Genomic DNA, 9,287 nt, shown 5'->3' with positions numbered 1-9,287 from the left:
AACATGCCGCATTAAACACACGCTTATAGAATGAATATCTAAGAAAAAAAAAAAAAAAGAATGAATATCTAGTAAAAATGAAGTTGGGACCTGTTGCTGTTTTGGTTTAGTCTCTATATTGCTTCCTCTACTTTAAAATATGAATGGATTAGAATTTTCATATTATTTTGAAAGACTCTAATGAGAGAAATACCAATGTAACAGAGCGCGGTGAGTGCAGGCCATAGCTCACAGCCATTGCTGAGCATCATCACTGGCACCCTGTTACTAGGCAACGGGTCCTGCTCGGTCATTGGTCAGTGCCTCAAATGGGCCCCACCCACTGGCAATCAACAGTCAAGAAATGACAGTGAGGAGATTCAGACAACAGTAGGGTGGTGGTTGTGAGGCGGGGAGTGAAATAAGAAGCAGATCCTGGCCTTCTCCCAAGGCCCTCCTGCTCACCTGGCCTTGGGCCAGTGGGTGAGCTGGGGGGCTCAGAGAACAGGCTTGGGACTGTGTCCTATAGGGACACAGAGCTCTGTATCCAGAGCCCTCACCAAGGCCACCCACTAGCCTTGGCCCAGGCCTTGAGGCAGCAGTGAACCTCTCCCTATCCTTGTCTCTGCAGCCTAATAGCAGTGGCAGTCTGCCTGGGTTGCAGTCTGTGGGACCTTGTCTCCTTGCCTTTGGGCAGCCTGAGGAGCCTAAGGGCCAGTTGGGTTGGGCACCTGCCTCCTTCAGCAATGACAACTGGGCAAGGTCTGGGGACCTGGCCCTGAGGAAGCTGCCAGCTGAGAGCTGCCTCCTCTCAACCAGGATGGGGACCTTGGAGGGTAAAAGTTGTGCCTTGGGACCTGGCCCTTTCTTGTCAGGACAGAGAATAATATTCATTTGGTAGAGATTTACAGGTACATCGTTACTTGACCATGACCTGACTTCAGGAACAAAGGATCTGATACCAAGAAATTTGCAACAACTAATCAAACCCCTCCCTCACTTTTTGCTTTTAAAAGGGCTATGATGATATCTTTCACTAACTTTGGGGTTGTTAAGGCATGAGTCACCCATCTCTTTGCATGGCCCTATAATAAACCTTTCTGTGATCCAAACTCCAACATTAGCATTATTTGGCCTTACTGTGCATTGGGCACACTCACCTGCATTGTTTGGTAACATCAACATGCAAGTGGAAGGATGAGAAAGGAGTGCTCCAGGGAGGTTCTGGAACTGACCTTCCAAGGCTCAGCTCTGCTATGAACTTGCAGTGTGGCCTTGATTGGTCACTTCTCTCCAGGAGTCAGTTTCCTCACTTATAGAATGAGGGCAGAGACTCCAGGGACTATGAAACATGGAGTTTAGTCCTAGAGAGCTCAGACTCAGAAACTGAAACCTATGTGTCTGACTTTATCCCCTGTCATGTGGAAATGTCTCCTGGTGACTGTCCTGCACATCAGTCTAGAACACAAGAGCAAAAGTGGAGGATGAGAGTCTGAGTCTGGGGCCCAGGCCTGGGTGAGCCCAGAGGGTGAGCTCAGGGCCGGGCAGAGGGGCCGTGTGATCGTAAGAGAGCTGGTCGGGAGGGAGGTAGAGGTGGAGGCAGAGGGGTTGGAGACAGTTCTGCCCGTTGATTGTTAGGTGGCCTTGAAGGATCCTGCTCTCCTGTTATTCTCGCAACATGTGATTCAACAGATGGGGCAGCTCTCAGGATTCTCTAGAGTGGGTCCCCGAATATGGTGGAGTTTTCAGATGCTTCACCGTTGGTCTCCTGAGCTGAAGTTCCCAGCTCTCTCCTTGACCCTTCCGTAGGGTCTGGTAACTTGGATCATAAAGAGATGGAAAAAACCGAATTCTTTGACAAGGGCTCTGTTCTTTCACTGAAGACAGCCAGTATGGTCTTCATAGGCCCAACCCAAACATGTCACATTACCCCCAAGGACATCATTCTATTCATTCTGCTTGTGGTGCCGACCTGGACAGAAAGATGTGGCTCCCTGAGGGCGAGGAAGGTAAATAAAATGGTCTTAATTTGGTAACTAGCTAATGTCTGAAGTTCTAATTTTATAGCTTTCCAGGGTGAGCACTATTTTGTGGTCTGAGATTGTCTGGAATATTATTTGCTAACCCAAGCCACCATCATTTACCTAAGCCTGCATGCATTCCTGTTCTTTAAAAGTTCTGCTGCTCCATGCCCGCATTGGGCTGGCGTTTTCCCAGTGAGTTCCCTGATTTTAACCCTCCACTGGGTTGGCCTGTGGTGATGAATGTCCTTTCATCGGCCCAGCATGAGATGAAGACAAACACAGTCGTGAAATCAGAGCATCAGTCAAGACAGATCAGTGGCTTCCTAAACTGATTTTTACAAAGTCACAACCGGAAAGCAAGAAAAGTAATTTTCAAACGCTGAATGCTGACTGTTCTCATTTTTTGGTCCAATATTCCTGACTCCAGAGGAGCATCTCTCATTACTCTGACTGGTCAACTTCTCATGCCTCTGCTTCTGACCCCTTTCAGGGCTTGATCCAGTCACTTCATACATGAGGGGCTACGGGGGGTCATGCTGCATTCATCCTGCAGGGTCACCTGACTTCACCCCAACTTCAGCACCTGCCCATTTCCTCAAGGGGGAGACTTTTCAATGAAAGTCTTCTTTGGATGAATGTGAGTGCACCCTCCCAGACTGGCCATACTCTCTGGTTACCGTTTCTATCCATCCATTGATAACACTGCCAAATGCAATTTGCTACCATCTGTGGTTATTAGCCTGGAGAGTTATGATCCTGAATAGTTTTCTTCTTCCTTGGTCTTGTCTTTAACATCAAATCTATATTAATGGATACCGCAGCAGGTGCTTGGGACAGGTGAGCTGTGGACTTATGGGTTCCCTGGAAACTGGTGATTTGGGAGCTAGAGGCTTTCTGTCCACTCTCATGCTTTTTTTTTTTTTTTAGTAAGCCCTCAGATAGTGATGCTGGCACAGGCCTTAAACCAGCCAGGGCTCTACCAGAGAGACAGAACCAGTAGGAGATATATCTGTGTCTACCTATAGCTTTAGAGACGTATTGCAAGGGACTGCCTTATACAATTGTGGGGGCTAGCTAGACATGTCCATGGTTTATTAGACAGATCAGCAGTCTGGAACTCTTAGGCAGGGGCTGATGCTGCAGTCCACAATGGAATATCTTCTTCCTCAGGGAAACCCCACTGTTTCTCTTAAGGCCTTTCAATTGATTAGATGGTAGTGGATTAGTCGCTAAGTTGTGTCTGACTCTTGCGACCCCATGGACTGTATCCCTCTGTCCATGGGATTTCCCAGGCAAGAATACTGGAGTGGGTTGCCATTCCTTTCTGCAGGTGATCTTTCTGAACCAGGAATCGAACCTGGGTCTCCTGCAGTGCAGGCAGATTCTTTACTGACTGAGTCACCAAGGAAGCCTTGATTAGATGAGGCCCATTCAAATTATTGAGAAGAATCTCCTTAAAGTCAATAGATGCTAACTATCATAACAGCAAAACCTAGATTGAATTGGTGTTTGATTGAATAAGGGTGCTATAGCCTAGCCAAGTTAATGCAGTCCCTATTAACTTATCTGTGGCAGGAAAGGCAAACACATAACCAGAATATGTGTTGATTCCAGTCAAGATTAATTGCTGCTGCATCCAGAGTAGAAGGGATCCAGTGTGGTCAACCTGTTATCAAATGGCTAGTTGATTTCTCTGAGGAATGGTAGTGCTGTATCTGTACCACGGCATTGGCCTCTTAGAGAGAGTTGGTTGGCAGTAACTAGGTGAATCTTGGTGAGTGGGAGTCCATGCTAGTTGGCCCAGTTACAACTTCTATTCCCTGCTCTCATGGATCTCCATTCATGTGCCCCCTGGGTGAGCACTGGATTGATCAATGTTAATGGTTAATGTCAACTGGCCCAACAATTCGTTCTACTTGGCATGTAGAGTGTAGACATGGTGGATGTCTGCGATAGTCCTTAATGTGTATTGTGAAGATCTTCACACTTCACGCCCATTCCCTTAGGTCCATCTGCATATTTCTTTACCATGCTTCTTTGTTCCTGATCATCCAAACTTTATTTCTCAAGCCCCTGGACAACTAGTCAGACCATTTGCGCCTGTGCATGTCTCTGGCATATTCTTACCTCAGGCTGCTCCTTCTTCCACATGCAATGGATGTTGGCATGGGTGGCCAAAGCTCTGCCCATGGAGGATTCTCCCTCATTGCTCTTCCTCAGGATGACTCAGAGAGGGTGACGATGTAACACTAATCTATCCCAGAGTGTATCCAGCAAGCCAAACCCTCTGTGAACCAAGCTTTTCCTTCAAATGATCATAGAGGGCCCCTCACCCCCGACTCCATGTATCCACAACACATGGATAACTAGAGGAGAAGTACCCATGTGGTGGGAGACATGGGGGTTTGGGCCACACTTGTGTAGCTTATTTGTATGTTTTACTTGTGCCCTCTGTCTTTGCTCAAGTTCAACCCTGAATATATTCCTTACATCTTAGAGTGCTGCTCAGCCCACCTGACCTTGTGAGTTGGTGAACCTGACAGACTTGAGCTCAGGATGGGAAGTTCTGGCTGCATGAACACTGATAGCTGAGGTCAGGTGTTCTGTTTATACCAGGGTTCAGTGGCATTCCAGAAGCTGTTTTGCAAAAAGTTTATAATGATCTTATGCAAATAGAATAGATCTGCTCCAGATCCCATAAGGAAAGTGTTAGTCATTCAGTTGGGTCCAACTCTTTGTGATCTCATGGACTGTAGCCTGCCAGGCCCCTCTGTCCATGGGATTTTTTTCCAGGCAAGAAGACCCCATGTCTATGTAATTCTCCTATTTGGGCTTGCTATAAATGCCACATAATTTCACAGATACCTCTAATGCCACAGTTGTATGGCCCTAATGTGTGAAGTGGTAGGCCTGCTTGCACCATGGCCTGGACCTGCTGAAGAACTCTTTTAAACTCTGGACCCCACTAAAGTTGGCATCCTTTTGTGCCACCATTTACATGAGTTGAAAACAAGTATGGAAAGATGCCTCCAGAACCCACTGAGGCCCATTAGGCATTATACTTCTTTCTTTAAGTTGGAAGGTGCAGGATGAAACCATTTGTCCTTTATTATGGATGCCATAGGGGGCTTCCCAGGTGGTGCTAGTGATAAAGAACCCACCTGCCAATGCAGGAGACGTGAGAGACACAGGTTTGACTCCTGGGCCAGGGAAGAGCCCCTTGAGGGGGGCATGACAACCCACTCCAGTATCCTTGCCTGGAGAATCCCATGAACAGAGGAGCCTGATGGGCTATAGTCCATGGGGTCGCAAAGAGTCAGACACAACTGAAACGACTTAGAATGCATGCATGGATGACCTAGATCACTGTACCCCTAAACATTTCACTGATGTGGCAGGCCCTGAAATTTTAAGGATAATTTTCCACTCTCTAGAGCACACGTGTCTTAGCAAAGCCTACAAAATACTTGCCACTTCTTGGCCCTGCAGTCTGATTAATAATGTCATCAATGTAGTGTATCAATGTGATGCTTTTCAGGATGTCCAGTCATGTCCCTTTGTACTATATTATATCAGAGGCAGGAGAGAGGACACAGATGGAGGGTAGGGGGAATAAGGCTATAAAATATACTTTTATCCATCTAAAGTGAATGTAAATTTTTTCTGCTTCTCTTTGACCAGCATAGCCATTCACTAGGTCAATGGCCATAAACCATGTATTAATACTTGAGGCTGTATCAGTTACCTTTAGCAAAGATACCAAGTCTGACACAGCAGTTTCAATGGAGCTACCATTTGTTGAGTTTGCAGTGAAGCCTGTTTTAATCCTTGAAGCCCTGTCTGTTTTTCGCAAAGGCCAGACTGGTGAATTTAGTGTGGATATAATGGAGATTGTCACTCCTGCCATGTTCTATTAATCATCTCTGTAACTCTTTGCAGATCAGCTACCCTGCCCCCCAAATCTGACACAGCCACTCATTATAATTGAATCCACCTTGCCTCTAATGTTTAAGTGCTACCATCTGCCTCCATTATGTAAGGATCCTAGCATCCCCATTGCTATTAGGAAGTCTAGTTCTGTACCATCAACTCTGGTCAGCAGAGGACAGACACATGGAGCTTCTCAGCCATGGTCTCCCTCTCACCAGAGCTTTCTAATTCCTCTGGTAAAAGGCACATGTGCTTCACGTCCTCCTGTGGAATACAGTTATCAGTTGAATTTTCTAGCTCTTCATTGTATGTTCCACTCAAGCATGCCTACTTCTTTGAGCCTCCGATAGCAATTTCAGCTTATCTACCTCTCTTAGTGTAGGCCATTTTCTCTCCCCATTTCCAACAGCCATCCTAGCAGCAGTATATTAGCACCATCTCCTGTGGAATCTTTCAGTTCAGTTCAATTGCTCAGTCGTGTCCTACTCTTTGTGACCCCATGAATCGCAGCACGCCAGGCCTCCCTGTCCATCACAAACTCCCGGAGTTTACTCAAACTCATGCCCATCGAGTCAGTGATGCCATCCAGCCATCTCATCCTCTGTCGTCCCCTTCTCCTCCTGCCCCCAATCCCTCCCAGCATCAGGGTCTTTTCCAATGAGTCAGCTCTTCGCATGAGGTGGCCAATGTATTGGAGTTTCAGCTTCAGCGTCAGTCCTTCCAATGAATACCCAGGGTTGATCTCCTTTAGGATGGACTGGTTGGATCTCCTCGCAGTCCAAGGGACTCTCAAGAGTCTTCTCCAACACCACAGTTCAAAAGCATCAATTCTTCGGCACTCAGCTTTCTTTATAGTCCAGCACTCACATCCATATATGACCACTGGAAAAACCATAGCCTTGACTAGATGGACCTTTGCTGGCAAAATAATGTCTCTAACTTTTAAATATGCTATCTAGTTTGGTCATAACTTTCCTTCCAAGGAGTAAGCGTCTTTTAATTTCATGGCTGCAGTCACCATCTGCAGTGATTTTGGAGCCCCCCAAAATAAAGTCTGACACTATTTCCACTGTCTCCCCATCTATTTCCCATGAGGTGATGGGACCAGATGCCATGATCTTAGTTTTCTGAATGAATGTTGAGCTTTAAGCCAACTTTTTCACTCTCCTCTTTCACTTTCATCAAGAGGCTTTTTAGTTCCTCTTCACTTTCTGCCATAAGGGTGGTGTCATCTGCATATCTGAGGTTATTGATATTTCTCCCGGCAATCTTGATTCCAGATTATGCTTCTTCCAGCCCAGCGTTTCTCATGATGTACTCTGCATATAAGTTAAATAAGCAGGGTGACAATATACAGCCTTGATGTACTCCTCTTCCTATTTGGAACCAGTCTGTTGTTCCATGTCCAGTTCTAACTGTTGCTTCCTGACCTGCATACAGGTTTCTCAAGAGGTAGGTCAGGTGGTCTGGTATTCCCATCTCTTTCAGAATTTTCCACAGTTTATCGTGATCCACACAGTCGAAGGCTTTGGCGTAGTTAATAAAGCAGAAATAGATGTTTTCCTGGAACTCTCTCGCTTTTTCGATGATCCAGCGGATATTGGCAATTTGATCTCTGGTTCCTCTGCCTTTTCTAAAACCAGCTTGAACATCTGGAAGTTCATGGTTCACGTATTGCTGAAGCCTGGCTTGGAGAATTTTGAGTACTACTTTACTAGTGTGTGAGATGAGTGCAATTGTGCGGTAGTTTGAGCATTCTTTGGGATTGCCTTTCTTAGGGCTTGGAACGAAAACTGACCTTTTCCAGTCCTGTGGCCACTGCTGAGTTTTCCAAATTTGCTGGCATATTGAATGCAGCACTTTCACAGCATCACCTTTCAGGGTGTGAAATAGCTCAACTGGAATTCCATCACATCCACTATCTTTGTTCGTAGTGATGCTTTCTAAGGCCCACCTGACTTCACATTCCAGGATTTTTGGCTCTAGGTGAGTGATCACACCATTGTGATTATCTGGGTCGTGAAGATCTTTGTTGTACAGTTCTTCTGTGTATTCTTGCCACCTCTTCTTAGTATCTTCTGCTTCTGTTAGGTCCATACCGTTTCTGTCCTTTATTGTACCCATCTTTGCGTGAAATGTTCCCTTGGTATCTCTAATTTTCTTGAAGAGATCTCTAGTCTTTCCCATTCTGTTGTTTTCCTCTATTTCTTTGCAGTGATCGCTGAGGAAGGCTTTGCTAGGAATCTTTGCTAGGGTCCATTTTCAGAATGCTCCCATATCAATAAACTGTCACCTATTCAACCCTACACCACTCTATATCTCTTGATCTTGATCATAATACTGTCCTGGCTCTGTCAGTACATACTGGCTAGGTCCTACAACTTCAGAATATAGAGTCCGAATCAGTCAGAGTCCAATCAGGAGTCAGAAACCACATTGTAATTTGGACATGGAAACTTTAATATGTAGAATAATGAAGTATAATAGGGAATTGGAATGATAAATGATTGGCTAGTGAAAAACAAAGAGAACTGAGAAGAGTATAGAGCAGCAAACATAAGGAAAAGCCACTACGCTTAATGTTGGGATGGAGCAGTCAGGAAGAGGCCAGCCCAGGGTTGAGATCCAGATCTTGTTTAGAGGACACAGTCATGACTCTCAGGATGGCAGAGAAGTCACTGTGGTGCTGAGCAGGTGGAGCGGGAAATTGGCCCTGCAAACTCACCAAATCTGTCCTCCAGGCCGCCTGGGTCAGTCCACTAAGAAACTTTCTGACGGGAGTGCTGGGAAAGGTTGCTGGCCGCTGGGTGCTGCTGACTGTCCTGCACCAGAACTGGACATGGAAGCTGCCCATGCTGCAGAAGGTGGGAGCTGGGGAAGCTGCAGGAAGCTGCCAAGAGCGGCACACGAGAACTAGGAAGGAAAGTGCCTTGCTCCTGCAAAGGTTCTCCATGGCCCTCTAGTGCTGAAGCTTAGCATCATGCCAGCTGGCAAAGAAGAAACATGTAAAGGGCTCAGATCCATTCCTATAGAGCAGGCAGTGAAGGGTATTTCTGGAACTAAGAGGTGAAAATTAACAACTGGCGCAACTCTTTTCTTCCTTTGGCAAGGCCAGCACTTCCCTGCTAAGGTTATGTTGTGACTTGATCCCAGTTATTGGTCTGGTAGCCAGGAGTAGAGATGGGGTAGACCCAGAGAGGTATGCATTATAACAAGGCAGAGGTCTCTGCATCCTTTTTAAGCAAGAGGGGGATGTTAGTTTCTTCCAGGAAGGGGTGAACTGTTTCTGCAGAGCTAGGGGGTTCAGGGAGACCTGGGATTCCTTGGCCCAGTTGTCCCCATTACATCTTTTCC

Source organism: Cervus elaphus, chromosome 5 (assembly GCF_910594005.1).
Source record: "Cervus elaphus chromosome 5, mCerEla1.1, whole genome shotgun sequence".
Lineage (NCBI taxonomy): Eukaryota > Metazoa > Chordata > Mammalia > Artiodactyla > Cervidae > Cervus > Cervus elaphus.
This window is presented reverse-complemented; position numbering follows the sequence as displayed.